The sequence below is a fragment of the Triticum urartu genome, chromosome 7 (assembly GCF_003073215.2).
Source record: "Triticum urartu cultivar G1812 chromosome 7, Tu2.1, whole genome shotgun sequence".
Lineage (NCBI taxonomy): Eukaryota > Viridiplantae > Streptophyta > Magnoliopsida > Poales > Poaceae > Triticum > Triticum urartu.
Window position 1 is genome coordinate 75,046,290 of NC_053028.1, and position 19,409 is coordinate 75,065,698.

Below are 19,409 nucleotides of genomic sequence, written 5' to 3' on the forward strand. Positions count from 1 at the left end.
TCATAAAAGAACAATTCATGCACACAAAGTAAAGGCCAATACATAGCATAAGTAGTTTCTTTCAATTTTGTCTTATTGGAAACATGGAGAGGTGGAGATGTAGTTCCTCTCTCATAATAATTGCAAGTAGGAGCAGCAAGCACATGCATATTATATCTATCAAAATCATCAATATAATCCTTAATAAGGGCAAACTTCTCCAATATAGTGTAGTCAGGAGAATTCAAAAAGATAATAGGACTATCATGCATGGGTGCAATAGCAACAATTTCATGTTTAACATAAGGAACTATAGCAAGTTCATCTCCATAAGCATAATTCATATTGGCATCTTGGCCACAAGGATAGCAAGCATCATCAAAAAGGGGCATTTCAAAAGAATCAACGGGATCATAGCAATCATCATAGCATTCATCCTTCGATAAATTCGAAGGGAAATTCAACAATGTATGGGATAAAGAGTTACTCTCATTATATGGTGGGAACGGGTGATCAATCTGATCTTCCTCCTTTTGTCCTTCGCTCTCCTCCTCATCTTTTTCATCCAATGAGCTCACAATGTCATTAATTTCTTCTTCCATAGACTCCTGCAAGATATTAGTCTGTTCTTGGACAGCGGAGACTCTCTCAATAAATTCATCAATATTGGAATTGAATTCACAATTCTCATAGCAATATTTACGTATAGCAAAATTTTCAGGCCTGCAAACAGCACTATCAAGATTTTCACACTCTTTAAACAAAGATGCAATTTCATAAGCACCCATAAAAGCAATGAATTCTTCTATTTGTTCCACATCATAGTAATCATATATACCATTAGCATAAGAAGCCAAGGTTTTATCATCATCAAATTTCCATGAAAAGGGAAGGTGCGGAGCCTTCATCCTGGAGCAACAAGTATAATCATATCTCAAGCATAATTCCCGAGCATACCAACGCAACATATGAATTTGATCCCATAATAGTTTCCCTTTTTGAGTCAAGCGATAATCCCTAAAGTATTCACGTTGATCCAACGTGTCTCCCATTACATAATTGAATGGGGTTTTCTCAGGATTATAAAAGTAGTGCATAATATCTTTCACATAATGAACATCGAGGGTTTTAGGAGGTTCCCCATCTCCATGAGTAGCAAGTACACCTAATTTTTTTGATATTTCGTGTTCCATATCCATAACTAAAGATAGAGAACAACTTAGAACAGCAAATAAAATCTACTTAGTGATAAAGCAAACAAGCACACACGAGAATATACACCCCACGCTATAACTCCCGGCAACGGCGCCAGAAAAAAGTCTTGATAACCCACAAGTATAGGGGATCAATTGTGGCCCCTTTCGATAAGTAAGAGTGTCGAACCCAACGAGGAGCTAAATGTAGAACAAATATTCCCTCAAGTTTTATCGACCACCGATACAACTCTACGCACACTTGATGTTCGCTTTACCGGAAACAAGTATGAAACTAGATGTACTTTGTAGGTGTTTTTGGATAGGTTTGCAAGATAATAAATAGCACGTAAATAAAAAGTAGGGGCTGTTTAGATAAAGAAGCAATAAAGTTAGTATAGCGAGTGTGGAAAAGTGATGGTAGGAGTTGCGAAATTGTCCCTAAGCAATTGACTACATTACTAGACCGATAACAAGTTTTATGTGGGAGAGGCCACTACTAGCATGTCATCCCTGACTCGGAATTCTATGCACTTATGATTGGAACTATTTGCAACCATCCACAACTACTAACGTTCATTAAGGTAAAATCCAACCATAGCATTAAGATATATTGGTCCCCCTTCAATCCCGTATGCATCAATTTCTATGCTGGGTTGAAGCTTCTGTCACTCTTGCCCTCCAATACATAGTCCTATCAACATACAACTAACCCTATGGTGTGATCCACGCGCGCGCTCATATTATGGGCACCAAAGGACAGCAACATAACCACAAGCAAATTAAACCAATCATAGCAATTCACCAATTACCGATAGCACAACGAAAATCTACTCAGACATCATAGGATGGCAACACATCATTGGATAATAATATGAAGCATAAAGCACCATGTTCAAGTAGAGGGTACAGCGGGTTGCGGGAGAGTGGACCACTGTAGATAGATGGGGGAAGGCGATGAAGATGTTGGTGAAGATGGTGGAGGTGTTGGTGTATTGCGGTGACGATGATGGCCCCGGCGGCGTTCCGACGCCACCGAGAGAGGGGGAGAGAGCCCCCCTTCTTCTTCTTCTTCTTCTCCTTCTTCCTTGCCCTTCCCCCTAGATGGGAGAAGGATTTCCCCTCTGGTCCTTGGCCTCCATGGCGGCGGAGGGGCGAGATCCCCTCCAAGATTGGATCTCTCTCTCTCTCTCTCTCTCTCTCTCTCTGTTTCCTTCTGTTTCTGCGCTCCCTGATTCTGCCCTTTCACCGTTTCTTAAATTCCCGGAGATCCGTAACTCCGATGGGGCTGAAATTTGGACACGGTTTTTATCCGGATATTGTCTTTCTTGCGGAGAAAGAAGGGCACCAATTGCCTTACGGGGTGGCCACGAAGGCCCAGGGCGTGCTTGACCCCTTGGGGTGCGCCCCTCACCCTCGTGGGCCCCTCGGGCATCGTCTCGCGTTGTTTCCACTTCCCAAAATTCACATATATTCCAAAAAAAAAATCTCCGTCAGTTTTTATCCCGTTTGGACTCCGTTTGACATGGATTTTTTGTGAAACAAATAACATGCAACAAAAAGGAACTGGCACTAGGCACTGGATCAATATGTTAGTCCCAAAAATAGTATAAAAAGTTGCCAAAAGTATGTAAAATTTGTAGAATATTGGCATGGAACAATAAAAAATTATAGATACGACAGTGACGTATCAGAATTATGCAATGTTATCTTGTTGCAAGGCATTATATATGTGAATTATGCAATGCCATGCTGTTTAGCCAATCATCATATATGTGAATTATAGCATGCTATCCTTTTTTTGTATTACATGTTCCATTTGTCGACAACGTTTGTATATTCAACTACTCTTCCTGTGCATGAGCCATTTGAAGCGGTAATGGAAGTATCTGGAGTGAAAACAAGGTATTCAGAGAAGACAATGCTACCTACTGAAGCAGACATCTTTCTGGTTATGAATAGCTCTTCAGAGGAGGATTCAGAGACAAATGACCAGTCCTATTTCCCCCTGAGGTTTATGCTCAAACTTGGCAGTGTTATATTACTCATGTCATGCATGTTGTCTTGCATTGCTTAGTTTTTAGATCATATCCGTGAATTATATCTTGCTATCATGTTTCCATAGGCGGCGTGTATGTGATTTATGGCATGCCAACCTATTTAATAAATACATTATATAGTTATATCATGTCATCCTGTTTACATAGTCATCATATTTTGAACTATGTCTTTCTATCCTTTTTAGTTAGCCATCATATATGTGATATTGTGTCATGCTATCTTGTTTAGTTAGCCATCATATATGTGAAATTGTGTCATGCTATCCTTTTTTGTTAGACAACATAAATGTGAATTATTTCACGCCCTCCTTTATTCCCCGCTATCCATTGCACCTGTCTATCATACAATGTATGCACATTCAATTACTTTTCTTGTTTATCAACCATTTGAATTGGAGAGGGTCATGGCAGTATCTAAGGGAGTAACAACACGGTCTTATGAAAAGATAGTGCTACCGGTCGATGCAGATAGAACCACGGTTGTACTTGCTCAAGAACCAGCCCCACCACACATAACCCAGACTCTCGTAGATTGTACCCCTACCCAGTTGAGCAGAGAACCAGCTACACCCCTTCTAACCCAACCCCAGCAGATAGTAACCCAGTTGCAGTTGACACATCACTGTCTCCACCACAGAGCACCCAAACATGAGCAGTTAGTAAGGGAATTGCAGTGCCCAAAGCACGAGGACCACCACTCCGAATCCCAACTCAACGCTTAAAGCAGAAGAAGAATTGTTCTCAGGACAGGTTCTGTACCTATGGTTCATACTCCTTTGCTCTTGCATCACTGTATTTACTCATACCAGCTATTTTCAAATTTGAAGGATGGAATTGAAACTCCAATGGCGCAATAGGTATGTTTTAAACCTGTTTCTTTAACTGGTTTTGTCGGGGATATACCCTGCGGCGTAAACCGGCCGAAAGTGTAACCCGGCCGGACTTGACGGTTTAATTGAGACCCGGCTGAGACTTGACGATTCAGTGGCGACCCGTTTGGACCTGGCGGTTTACGGTTCATTGGTAATCCGGCAGGCGGGTCAGAGGAGCGACGAGACCCGGTGGCCCAACGGGTGGTTCATGAAGGCCGGTTTATACTAAGGTGGGCCGGTTTAAGAGGAAAGGCATAAGGAATATTTACCTTACAAGGAGTTAAGACCAGGACTTGTATCTGGTTTGTATTAGAGATAGACTAGCCCTAATCCTAATAGGACTCCACATGTAACCCGCCCCTTCAACATATGTAAGGAGGGGCAGGGCTCCCCAAAGAGGGAGAAGCTACAAGCAAGAATAAACAATCTCTATGGCTAGACACAAAGAGCCGGTTTATGGCGTCTCCCTCGTGATGATAATGAGACCTAGCCTCAAACAGCATGTAGGGTTTTTACCGAATGATGTTTCCCGGGGCCCGAAGCTGTCTAAATCCTTGTCTTGCGTGTTGATCCGCTCTGCGTCTCTCGTTTCACTCAACCCCTCTCAAGCTACCACATAGATGCGTTGGCCTCGCAACTAAGTCCTGACACTAAGGACATCTGCCGTGACAAATCCACGACAGTTGGCGCCCATCGTGGGGCTTGCGCACGGTGGTGTTGAGTTCTTGGAGGGATTTTCTCTCAGGAATCGAGAAGTTCGTGATTAGCCGCATAAAGAACCGGCATGGAAGAATCACGCAGGATAACCCGCCTACAAGGTTTTGGGTCAAAGAAGTCAGGGTTCCGTGCGCGGCGCTGCACACAAACCGTCGATCCACCAGTCCGAGTAAATACAATTTCCGCCGGTGCGGACCGGAAAGACCGAGACCGACTCAAGATTCGCTTCAATATTCCAAGAAACAGAACTCTAGGAGGAAGAATCAAATCAACCAGATGCTGACGTACTTTTAATAAAAAAACAAGAAAGGGCCACGCCCTGGAGGAGGTGGACGTGGATTTATCGATCGAAGCGTGGCTCCGCTTCATCGCCTGGAGCCGCCTCCTACTGCTGGCCGTCTCTCCAGCGGCTGCCCGTCTCTGCTGTGGTTGCGCTCGACTACTCCGAGCTACGGTCGCCTCCGTTTGTAAACCGGCCTCTGCCGTCTACACCTTCAGCCGTTTCCAAAGCGCTCCCGATGCAGAGTACCAGCGGCCAGAAAAGTAAGTCAGGCTCCTGGCTTAAAAGGAAAGAAAAAAAAGGGTTACTAGCCCACGTGAGATACATCAGAAGAAATATTCCTCGATTGATTGGACGTTTGAGCCCAAACTCAGAAGCAGGCTAATCTGATCCTACTACTAGTCCTAGTACAGTTCAGATTTGTTATTTCATCTACGATTAAGAGCCGGCACCTCCGCGATTAATTGGAAGAAGTTAAGTGCTACTATCAGATCATGATCACTGGAAGATTAAAAAAAGGAAAATTGCAGCGCGGCGCGCAGAGGCTGCAAGTATTTTAGGCGCTCCACTCACAAGGCCGGGGTTTGTATGCGCTTGACAAAGAACAGTGTGTGCGTACGCTGGTACTTCATGTGAGACTAGAAAAAGGACAGAAGGAGAAGGTCACATGGAGACCTCAGGCGCTTGAAGACAAGAGAACAAATCAATTCTTTTGTCAAAAACAAAATGAGCATTATACATTATCCAGCGCTATTATCTGTGTTCATCCGGCAAAAAAAACCAGATGTTATTTTTTCAATGTATTTTATCAGTACATATTAATTCATCCGAGCAATTACTCTGATCTATAATATTTTTATGCAGGACGGCTATTAAAAGAAAAAGGGATGGTATGATACCGCGGAGGCACGTTCGGCTGTGCCGCGCAGCTTCACGGACACGTGTATCGCGGTCAGGTTTACATCAACGCGCCGGCCGACTCGCCCGTCCGCACCATCTTACAACGCCACGGACGACTCGCCCGTCCGCCCTCGCCGCCGGTTCATGCGTCCGTGCCGGTTTACAACACGGAGGGCAACTTGCTCGTCCGCACCGGTTTACAACACCGCGGCCGATTCATCCGTTTGCTCGCATGGCCGACTTGTCCGTGATTGATTTCAGTTTCACCGTGGTGATCATCAACTCCGCGGTGGATATTTTTTAGCTAACATATCAGGTGAAAACCATCCATTATATTTTCATATTATATATTGCTTTCTTTAAAAAGAGCAATTACTCTGGCTTGCAAGTTTTTCAATGCAGGACAAATTGTCTATTGCAAAAAGGGATTATTATATCGCTGAGCTATTGGATAACCCATGCCGGTTTATATCGCGATCCAGCCCGCATCAATTCGTCAGGACCGTGCGAATTACCCAATAAAGCGTGCACAGGCCGTCGTTCCCTACAATCCGGTCTACATCAACATACGGCCGATTTACGCGTCTGCACCGGCTTACAATGCCGCGGCCGATTCATTTATCTGTGCTGCCTCTGAAGCCGCGGTCGTCTTTGTCGTCTGTCTCTCGCGGCCTGGTCTACATCAACATACCGGACCACACCTGTCTGCATGAGCTGTTTATTGAGTATGAGCAAGTCACAGCTTGGGTAGCCCGGTTTTCTTTCAACAAAATGGAGGCAAATTATCATATGCTATCAGCCACCGTCTGCACTGGATGGCTCAATGGGAAGGCACACAAGTCGACGTCACTACAGTTTGGTTAAATCGCCAGTTGGAAGGAACCATTGGCCGAGTTGCTGACACGGCTCATACGGGATCATTTATAACCCGCCACAGTCACCTCAACCTTCTGTGGATTCACATCGTGCTATCAACATCAATGATATACAAGTTATGCCGGTTTATATCACGGTCAAATATGGAAAGTCTCAAGCCAACTCCTCAAGTCACCTTTGAGACTCGGGGGCTACGATGACATGACTCAGCAAATCTTGCCAGTTTCATCCGGTTTAAGAAACCCAGGACGATGGAGGGAAAGATAACCCGGTCTCGGAGGCTACTGTTATATTGATGAAAATTTAAAGGCCGTCAGAAAATTTCCGGCTTAGAAAGTATATGACAGGTACAAAATCCCGGCTCAATGAAGAAGATCCGGGTCATCAGAAAGGATTCCGGTTTAAAATCCAGCTCAAGGGAAGTCAGTCTCACTGAAGCTCTCAAATATCCGGTTTACAATCCGGTTCAAGAGAAATCTATTCTTCCACAAGCTCTGAAGCACTCAGATCCGGTTTAACAATGTCCGGTTCAAAAAGGAATTAACTTCTCGCAAGTTCGAGTTTAAAGGCTGTCAGAAAATTTCCGACTGAAAATGAAGATTCCGGTTTAAAATCTAGTTCAAGGGAAAGATGTCTCCCACGAAGCTTTCAAGCTCTCAATATCCGGTTTAACATCCGGTTCAAGAAGGATTTATCTCTTGCAAAAAGTTAAAGGGTGCCAAAGATGACCTACTGCCATGATGCGCCATTCAAACATAGGTATCATGCCTTATTGGCTTATCATATTATTGATCACTTGGGGGCTTGGTCGTATCCGAATCATAGCTACACCTCTTGATCGGCTCAATGCCACAACATCACTTGGGGGCTTGGTCATATCCGAACCAATGCAACACCTTTTGATAGGAGAAAGCCACAAGATCACTTGGGGGCTTGGTCGTATCCGAACCAATGCAACACCTTTTGATAGGCGAAAACCACAAGATCACTTGGGGACTTGGTCACGTGTGAACCTGTCACACCTCTTGATCGGCCTAAGGCCACAGAATCACTTGGGGGCTTTGGTCGCACCCGAACCATCGCTACACCTCTTGATCGACATAATGCCACTGCATCATTTGGGGACCTGGCTGACTTGAACCATAGCTACGCCTATTGGGGGCTTGGTCGTGTCCGACCATGGTAATGCCACTTGATCGGCTCAATAGCCTCTTTTTGCAAATGGTTTTATCATTGCCTTTGCTTGAAATTTTGTTTTGATAAATATTTCTTTTGTTGCGTTTTTAAACCAACAATTCTTAAACCGGTTCGACTGTCAACTTACAAATTGACGGAACACGGTCAAATCTTAATCCGGAGGCTATCTGCCCGGTTTGATTTTCTGTTACCATCCTATTATGGAGTAAACCGGTGTTTATCAACCCGGCTCGGCTTTCAACTACAAATTGTCAGTACACGATCAAGTTATAATCCAGAGACTATCAGCCCGGTCTGTTTTGACTACGAGTCGCCAGTATTATATGTGGTTAAACCGGTGTTTATCACAACCTGGTACGGTTTTATCATAAACCGACACAATATGGAAGGAGTTATCAGTATTCAAAATCTGGGTTATTACCCCTATTACAAAAAGTTGGTAAACCAACGATGTGATTCAATGTCACAGCCGCCCGGACACTTTAAACTTGTTGTATGCAGAAACAGGTTGAACAAAGCATGATTATAAATCACCGGCGTTTACTAACCCGGCCTGGCTTTCGACTATAAGTTGCCAGTATGATGATAAATTATCCGGTGTTTATTAAACCGGCCTGGCTTTAAGACGATAAGTCGCCAGTATATGATGAGAAATTATCCGGTGTTTATTAAACCGTCCTGGCTTTGGACTATAAGTCGCCAGTATATATTTGGATTGCGCCATTGGAATCATGCGCTTATAAATGATTGAGTTATATTATTCAAATAGCCAAACTTGGCTGAATTTTTATTATGATATTGAATGAATAAGGTTTTCATAGCGGATTATATTATCTTGAATAGCCAACATGGCTGGATTTTATTATGGTTATTAATAACCTGTATTATTGAGGTTTTCAAAGTCGCTTTAGCGCAATGGCTATTATTTTATCAAAGGATATGATTTATTTTACAATGGAAGGAATAGTCCCGAGTCGCTGCAGGCTTACGACCCGGCACTTGGGGGCTACATTATTCAAGTTGAGATTATATCAAATATGCAGGTCTCATGTCGCTACAAGCATGCACCATGCCACTTGGGGGCTAATGCAAAGTCATTTTTATTGGTGTTATTGAAGACCCGACTCATCACATTATAATGAGCCGGCCCTTGGGGGCTACCAATTGCTCGTGTCAACAATTCAAGTTGTTGTTCAAATCTACATGATCATATTTACAAAAGTCCCTGCTCATTATTGCATAATGACCCGACCCTTGGGGGCTACACTGATTGAAGTTTTTATAAGCAATTACAAGTCCCAGGTTGCTGCAAGCATGACAACCCGACACTTGGGGGCTACATAATATGGAGTGTTCAGTTTTTACTAGTGACTGGGATGAACACAAAAGTGGAAGTATTTATATTGAAGCAAGTCTTAAACCATCACTTTGTTCTGCTCAAGACTTGGGGGCTACAGGTATTATATTATTACCGGAGAAATATTTTCAAATTCTCTGTTTTGAGCAAACCAGATTGACCCGGTGTCATCAATAATTATGACCCGGCGACAACAACAATTATGACTCGGTGCCATCGGTATTTACAAACCGGCGATTTTGGTAATATTAAACCGGCAAGTTTTACATCTTCAAACCGGCTGAATATCAGATGAGTATTTCAAGACCAATATTTCTTAAACCGGCGCTTTGGAAGTCGACTCAAGTGGATTATTCTTCACAATATTTTTCTATGAGAAACCAACGTCAGCAATTTGAGTATGAAGCTGGTTATTGACCTGGATTTTCCTGACACTAAGGAAACGACACGGATTTAAGGATGATCAGGTGCCGGTCTACAAGAATTCTTAACCCGAAGCACAACCTGTCAAATTTGTTCTTGTGTTTGTTTTGCAGCATAAAGTTTACCATGGATAAATCCAAGCTAAACTTGGGGGCTAATGTCGGGGATATACCCCGCGGCGTAAACCGGCCGCAAGTGTAACCCGGCCGGACTTCACGGTTTAATTGAGACCCGGCTGAGACTTGACGATTCAGTGGCGACCCGTTTGGACCTGGCGGTTTACGGTTCATTGGTAATCCGGCAGGCGGGTCAGAGGAGCGACGAGACCCGATGGCCCAACGGGCAGTTCATGAAGGCCGGTTTATACTATGGTGGGCCGGTTTAAGAGGAAAGGCATAAGGAATATTTACCTTACAAGGAGTTAAGACCAGGACTTGTATCCGGTTTGTATTAGAGATAGACTAGTCCTAATCCTAACAGGACTCCACATGTAACCCGCCCCTTCAACATATATAAGGAGGGGCAGGGCTCCCCAAAGAGGGAGAAGCTGCAAGCAAGAATAAAAAAATCTCTAGGGCTAGACACAAAGAGCCGGTTTACGGTGTCTCCCTCGTGATGATAATGAGACCTAGCCTCAAACAGCATGTAGGGTTTTTACCGGATGATGTTTCCCGGGGCCCGAAGCTGTCTAAATCCTTGTCTTGCGTGTTGATCCGCCCTGCGTCTCTCGTCCCACTCAACCCCTCTCAAGCTACCACATAGATGCGTTGGCCTCGCGACTAAGTCCTGACACTAAGGACATCTGCCGTGACAAATCCACGACAGGTTTGATATTGTAACTTGCTCTGTTCTCATGTCATGCACATTACAAGTGTTGTTATTGCTCTGTAGTTTCCCACACTTATATTCTGTCTATTCTGCTTTGTCTTAAACAGATATTATTTGAATTGTGTCTCTATCTTGATTTGGCAACAAAAACTAGAATGATATAGACCAACAGTGACCATGGTACATAGATATATGTACATTTCATGCTGTTATCTTGTCCACTTTACTACTGAACTGATTTACCAAAATGAGTTTCATATACAACATGGTAAACCTGTGATGTGTCTGCTTGTTTCTCTTTTAGAATGCAGACAAAATATTGGAGAAGAGTACCCCGTTATGCAATGGTAAAGAAAGTAATGTAGATAAGGTTCAAGATAGCGAGACATCCCTGTTGGTCACCAAGAAAGCTGATAAAAACTATCTTGACGATAGTGAGACAACCCAAAAGTCCTGTCTTGATGTAGTATTCGAGTTACTGGCAACTACTGCTGGCACAAGCTCTTCGAACTTGCTGCCTGAATCAGTTTGTCTTCTTGAGTCTCAACTTCAAGTTGAAAGACATCGATCAGATGTGCTGCCACACGAAGCCGAAGGACTGAGGAAGTCCCTGCAGAATTCAGATGCATACTTTCCTTTTTTTGAAAGCAGATGCATACTTTCTGGTGCAACAGTAAGCCCTGGATGATTTAAGCGCCAAACAAGAGAAAGTTAATAAGCTTGCTAACCATCTTGCCAGCATTATGGGTACCCAAGATATTGTTTCTTGAGCTCTTCTAAAGTGGTTTCAGTTCTGGACTTGTTTTGTTGCGGCGTTTATTTGCACTGGTCGCCAACTTTGACAACCAGTATATTTGATATGTTGCTTTGTTCCCTATATTTGCACTGGTGGCGAATTTTGATGCCCAGTGGATAGCCTAGCGTAAGTTGCTTGCTTATTTATTTCCCTTTTGTCTTGTTTATTTGTTTGCTTGTAGTCAGTGCAGTTCTTTTTCCGCGGTTTGCTAGTGGCCGCAATAACCTATTTTTTTAACTAGGCCACAATAACCATGGGCTACATATTTACTGTAGTGACCATGGGCCTCCTACGGGCCATAGAAACAATGGGCCTTCTACGGACCATAGAAACAATGGGACTTCTACGGGCCATAGAAACAATGGGCCTTCTACGGGCCGTAGCATCAATGGGCCTTCTACGCGCTGTATGATCGGTTGGCCAAACATGGGCCAATAACAAACCGCATTATGGGCCGTAAACGGGCTAGAGTTGGAATCGTCCATTCATGGGCCGACCATAACGGGCCGTCATTGATCGGTCGTATTTGACGACGCTATGAAAACGGCCCAACGGATTAACTGGCCACAAACGGGCCGACTGTAACCACGGGCTGAATTTGGCCCACAAGCAGAAAAGGCCAGTAATGGGTCATAAGTAACCGAATGCTGGAAATGAGCCCAAGAATAAATGGGCCCTGAGGAGGCCGAAAGATAACACGGGTTGGAAACGGCCCAATGGAAAAATGGGCCGTTAATGGTTATAAAGCGGTACACTGTTCATTACAGGCCAGTTTCACCACGGGCTGTTAATGGGCCAAGAGTTACAAAGGGCCTCATATGGGCCGAAAGACATCATGGACCATACTGTTGGGGAACGCAGTATTTCAAAAAATTTACCTATGATCACGCAAGATCTATCTATGTGATGTATAGAACCGAGCGGGAGAGTGTGTCCATGTACCCTCATAGACCAAAAGTGGAAGCGTTAAGTAACGCGGTTGATGTAGTCGAACGACTTCGTGATCCAATCGATCAAGTACCAAATGCATGGCACCTCCGCGATCTGCACACGTTCAACTCGGTGACGTCCATCGAACTCTTGATCCAGCTGAGGCTGAGGAAGAGTTTCGTCAGCACGACAGCGTGATGACGGTGATGATGAAGTTACCAATGCAGGGCTTCGCCTAAGCACTATAACGATATGACCGAGGTGGAAATATGTGGAGGGGGGCACCGCACACGGCTAAGACAACGGTCAACTTGTGTGTCTATGGGGTGCCCCCTCCGCCGTATATAAAGGAGTGGAGGAGGGGAGGGCCGACCCTCTCTATGGTGCGGCCCAAGGGGGATTCCTACTCCTAGTAGGAGTAGGTTTCCCACCTTCCCTAGTTGGAGTAGGAGAAGAAGGAAGAGGGAGAGGGAGAGAAGGAGGGGGGCCGGCCCCCACCCCAATTCGGATTGGGCTTGGGGGGCGCGCCCTCCACCTGGCCGCCTCCTCCTCTCTTCCACTAAGGCCCAATAAGGCCCATTGACTCCCCGGAGGGTTCCGGTAACCTCCCGGTACTCCGGAAAATGCCCAAACTCATCTGAAACCATTCTGGTGTCCAAACATAGCCTTCCAATATATTGATCTTTATGTCTTGACCATTTTGAGACTCCTCGTCATGTCCGTGATCACATCTGGGACTCCGAACAACCTTAGGTACATCAAAACACATAAACTCATAAAACTGATCGTCATCGAACATTAAGCGTGCGGACCCTACGGGTTCGAGAACTATGTAGACATGATGAGACTCATCTTCGGTTAATAACCAATAGAGGAACCTGGATGTTCATATTGGCTCCCACATATTCTACGAAGATCTTTATCGGTCAAACCGCATAACAACATACGTTGTTCCCTTTGTCATCGGTATGTTATTTGCCCGAGATTCGATCGTCGGTATCTCAATACCTAGTTCAATCTCGTTACCGGCAAGTCTCTTTACTCATTCCATAATGCATCATCTCGTAACTAACTCATTAGTTACATTGCTTGCAAGGCTTATAGTGATGTGCATTACCGAGAGGGCCCAGAGATACCTCTCCGATAATTGGAGTGACAAATCCTAATCTCAATCTATGCTAACTCAACAAACACCATTGGAGACACCTGTAGAGCATATTTATAATCACCCAGTTACGTTGTGACATTTGATAGCACACTAAGTGTTCCTCCGGTATTCGGGAGTTGCATAATATCATAGTCATAGGAACATGTATAAGTCATGAAGAAAGCAATAGCAACAAACTAAACGATCATCGTGCTAAGCTAACGGATGGGTCTTGTCAATCACATCATTCTCTAATGATGTGATCCTGTTAATCACACATGTACTAGTGACACTCTATTTGTCTATGTATTCATACATGTACTAAGTTTCCGGTTAATACAATTCTAGCATGAATAATAAACATTTATCATGATATAAGGAAATATAAATAACAACTTTATTATTGCCTCTAGGGCATATTTCCTTCAGTCTCCCACTTGCACTAGAGTCAATAATCTAGATTACATAGTAATGATTCTAACACCCATGGAGTCTTGGTGTTGATCATGTTTTTCTCGTGAGAGAGGCTTAGTCAACGGGTCTACAACATTCAGATCCGTATGTATCTTGCAAATCTCTATGTCTCCCTCCTTGACTTGATCGCGGATGGAATTGAAGCGGCTCTTGATGTGCTTGGTTCTCTTGTGAAATCTAGATTCCTTTGCCAAGGCAATTGCACCAGTATTGTCACAAAAGATTTTCATTGAACCCGATGCACTAGGTATGACACCTAGATCAGATATGAACTCCTTCATCCAGACTCCTTCATTTGATGCTTCCAAAGCAGCTATGTACTCTGCTTCACACGTAGATCCCGCCAGAATCTTTTCTTAGGACTGCACCAACTGACAGCTCCACCATTCAATATAAATACGTATCCGGTTCGTGACTTAGAGTCATCCGGAGCAGTCTCAAATCTTGCATCGACATAACCATTTACGACGAGCTCTTTGTCACCTCCATAAATGAGAAACATATCCTTAGTCCTTTTCAGGTATTTCAGGATGTTCTTGACCGCTATCCAGTGATCCACTCCTGGATTACTTTGGTACCTCCCTGCTAAACTAATAGCAAGGCACACATCAGGTCTGGTACACAGCATTGCATACATGATAGAACCTATGGCTGAAGCATAGGGAATGACTTTCATTTTCTCTCTATCTTCTGCACTGGTCGGGCATTGAGTCTGACTCAACTGCACACCTTGTAACACAGGCAAGAACCCTTTCTTTGCTTAATCCATTTTGAAATTCTACAAAACTTTATCAAGGTATGTGCTTTGTGAAAGTCCAATTAATCTTCTTGATCTATCTCTATAGATCTTGATGCCCAATATATAAGCAGCTTCATCGAGGTCTTTCATTGAAAAACTCTTGTTCAAGTATCCTTTTATGCTATCCAGAAATTCTATATCATTTCCAATCAACAATATGTCTTCCACATATAATAGTAGAAATGCTACAGAGCTCCCACTCACTTTCTTGTAAATACAGGCTTCTCCAAAAGTCTGTATAAAACCATATGCTTTGATCACACTATCAAAATGTTTATTCCAACTCCGAGATGCTTGCACCAGTCCATAAATGGATCATTGGAGCTTGCACACTTTGTTAGCATCCTTTGGATCGATAAAACCTTCTGGTTGCATCATATACAACTCTTCCTCCAGAAATCCATTCAAGAATGCATTTTTTACATCCATTTGCCAAATTTCATAATCATAAAACGCGGCAATTGCTAACATGATTCGGACGGACTTAAGCATCGCTATGGGTGTGAAGGTCTCATTGTAGTCAACTCCTTGAACTTGTCGAAAACCTTTCGCAACAAGTCGAGCTTTGTAGATAGTAACATTACCGTCAGCGTCAGTCTTCTTCTTGAAGATCCATTTATTCTCTATGGCTTGCCGATTATCGATGGACCGCATCTCAGATTTCATGGCCTCAAGCCATTTCATGGAATCTGGGCTCATCATCACTTCCTCATAGTTCGTAGGTTCGTCATGGTCAAGTAACATGACCTCCAGAACAGAATTACCGTACCACTCTGGTGTGGATCTTACTCTGGTTGTCCTACGAGGTTCGGTAGTAACTTGATTAGAAGTTTCATTCATTAGCTTCCTCACTAATTGGTGTAGGAATCACAGGAACTGATTTCTGTGATGAACTACTTTCCAATAAGGGAGTAGGTACAGTTACTTCATCAAGTTCTACTTTCCTCCCACTCACTTCTTTTGAGAGAAACTCCTTCTCTAGAAAGGATCCATTCTTAGCAACAAATGTCTTGCCTTCGGATCTATGATAGAAGGTGTACCCAACAATCTCCTTTGGGTATCCTATGAAGACACATTTCTCCGATTTGGGTTCGAGCTTATCAGGTTGAAGCTTTTTCACATAAGCATCACAGCCGCAAACTTTAAGAAACGACAACTTGGGTTTCTTGCCAAACCATAGTTCATAAGGTGTCATCTCAACGGATTTAGATGGTGCTCTATTTAATGTGAATGCAGCCGTCTCTAAAGCATAACCCCAAAACGATAGCGGTAAATCAGTAAGAGACATCATAGATAGCACCATATATAATAATGTGTGGTTACGACGGTTCGGACACACCATTATGCTGTGGTGTTCCGGGTGGCTTGAGTTGCGAAACTATTCCACATTGTTTCAAATGAAGACCAAACTTGTAACTCAAATATTCTCCTCCACGATCAGATCGCAGAAACTTTATTTTCTTGTTAGGATGATTTTCCACTTCACTCTGAAATTCTTTGAACTTTTCAAATGTTTCAGAGTTATGTTTCATCAAGTATATATACCCATATCTGCGCAAATCATCTGTGAAGGTCAGAAAATAACGATACCCGCCGCGAGCCTCAATATTCATCGGACCACATACATCACTATGTATTATCTCCAATAAATCTGTTGCTCGCTTCATTGTTCCGTAGAACGGAGTTTTAGTCATCTTGCCCATGAGGCATGGTTCCCAAGTACCAAGTGATTCATAATCAAGTGATTCCAAAAGTCCATAAGTATGGAGTTTCTTCATGCGCTTTACACCAATATGACCCATACGATAGTGCCACAAATAAGTTGCACTATCATTATCAATTCTGTATCTTTTGGCTTTAATATTATGAATATTTGTATCACTACTATCGAGATTCAACAAAAATAGACCACTCTTCAAGGGTGCATGACCATAAAAGATATTACTCATATAAATAGAACAACCATTATTCTCAGATTTAAATGAATAGCCGTCTCGCATCAAACAAGATCCAGATATAATGTTCATGCTTAATGCTGACACCAAATAACAATTATTCAGGTCTAAAACTAATCCCAAAGGTAGATGTAGAGGTAACGTGCCGACGGCGATCACATCGACTTTGGAACCATTTCCCACGCGCATCGTCACCTCGTCCTTAGCCAATATTCACTTAATCTGTAGTCCCTGTTTCGAGTTGCAAATATTAGCAAGAGAACCAGTATCAAATACCCAGGCACTACTAAGAGCATTAGTAAGGTACACATCAATAACGTGTATATCACATATACCTTTGTTCACTTTTCCATCCTTCTTATCCGTCAAATACTTGGGGCAGTGCCCCTTCCAGTGACCAGTCCCTTTGCAGTAGAAGCACTCAGTCTCAAGCTTAGGTCCAGACTTGGGCTTCTTCACTTGAGCAGCAACTTGTTTTCTGTTCTTCTTGAAGTTCCCCTTCTTCCCTTTACCCTTTTTCTTGAAACTGGTGGTCTTGTTGACCATCAACACTTGATGCTCCTTCTTGATTTCTACCTCCGCAGCCTTTAGCATTGTGAAGAGCTCAGGAATTGTCTTATCCATCCCTTGCACATTATAGTTCATCACGAAGCTTTTGTAGCTTGGTGGCAGTGATTGAAGAACTCTATCAATGACATTATCAACCGGAAGATTAACTCAGAACTAAGTCAAGTGATTATGATACCCAGACATTTTGAGTATATGTTCACTGAACGAACTATTCTCCTCCATTTTACAGCTGTAGAACTTATTGGAGACTTCATATCTCTTAATCCGGGCATTTTCTTGAAATATTAACTTCAACTCCTGGAACATCTCATATGCTCCATGACGTTCAAAATGTCATTGAAGTCCCGGTTCTAAACCGTAAAGCATGGCACACTGAACTATCGAGTATTCATCAGCTTTGGTCTGCCAGGCGTTCACAACGTCCGGTGTTGCTCCTGCAGCGGGTCTTGCACCTAGTGGTGCTTCCAGGACGTAATTCTTCTGTGCAGCAATGAGGATAATCCTCAAGTTACGGACCCAGTCCGTGTAGTTGCTACCATCATCTTTCAACTTAGCTTTCTCTAGGAACGCATTAAAATTCAAAGGAACAGTAGCACGATCCATTGATCTACAATAACATAGACATGCAAAATACTATCAGGTACTAAGTTCATGATAAATTAAAGTTCAATTAATCATATTACTTAAGAACTCCCACTTAGATAGACATCCCTCTAATCATCTAAGTGATCACGTGATCGAAATCAACTAAACCTTGTCCGATCATCACGTGAGATGGAATAGTTTTCACTGGTGAACATCACTATGTTGATCATATCTACTATATGATCCATGCTCGACCTTTCGGTCTCAGTGTTCCGAGGCCATATCTACATATGCTAGGCTCGTCAAGTTTAACGCGAGTATTCTGCGTGTGCAAAACTGGCTTGCACCCGTTGTATGTGAACGTAGAGCTTATCACACCCGATCATCACATGGTGTCTCGGCACGATGAACTTTCGCAACGGTGCATACTCAGGGAGAACACTTGTACCTTGAAATTTAGTGAGAGATCATCTTATAATGCTACCGCCGAACTAAGCAAAATAAGATGCATAAATGATAAACATCACATGTAATCAATATAAGTGATATGATATGGTCATCATCAGCTTGTGCCTTTGATCTCCATCTCCAAAGCAGCATCATGATCACCATCGTCACCGGCTTGACACCTTGATCTCCATCGAAGCATAGTTGTCGTCTTGCCAACTATTGCTATCACGACTATCGCTACCGCTTTGTCGGTGTACAAAAAGAGGGGTACACTTTTTGTACCCCTATAAGTGTGCACGGGCAGTTTGAGCCACGGGCACCACCACACTGAGCAAGGCGAGGGGGGTGAGCCAAGGTAAGACCGAAGCTCGAGAGGAGCAGAACGACGCCAAGACCAAGACCACAAAGAGCAAAGGGGACGAAGCGGACTCCCCCGGCAAGATCCTTGCCGGGGGGCGGTTTTAGCAAACCCGGCAAGACCCTTGCCGTGGCAGCTCGCCCCACACCTACGGAGCGAGTCACCCTTGACTCCACTGCCCCCATGGGGCAAGGATTCGGGAGACATCCCCGTGGTGACATGCAGATCTTTGTGAAGACATTCAAGATCAGATACACACTTTAGAAGATGATGATCCTCGGCGGGATCCCAGCCAAGGAGGACCACAAGGCCCCCGGCAAGAGCCTTGCTGGGGATGACAGCAGGCGCCACGGTAAGACCCTTGCCGGGGCCCCGGCAAGGCCCTTGCCATGAACACCCATAGGGCCACCATCAGGCCCACGCCAATCAGACCTCCACCGCCGTTCGCATGCAGCTGCCGACCCAACCAGCTGGGCAGGCACCTGCGTGGCGGCATGCGGATCTTCGTGGAGACCCACCACTACGCCACCTCAGCTACCTGCCTGCCTACATGGCACCGCGGGCACCGCTGGCCAGGGCGCGTGTCGACACAAGAGGGAGCGGCGACAGACGAGACAGGGCTCTCCCCCGTCCCCGATAAAGCAAGGACACCTAAGCAAGACG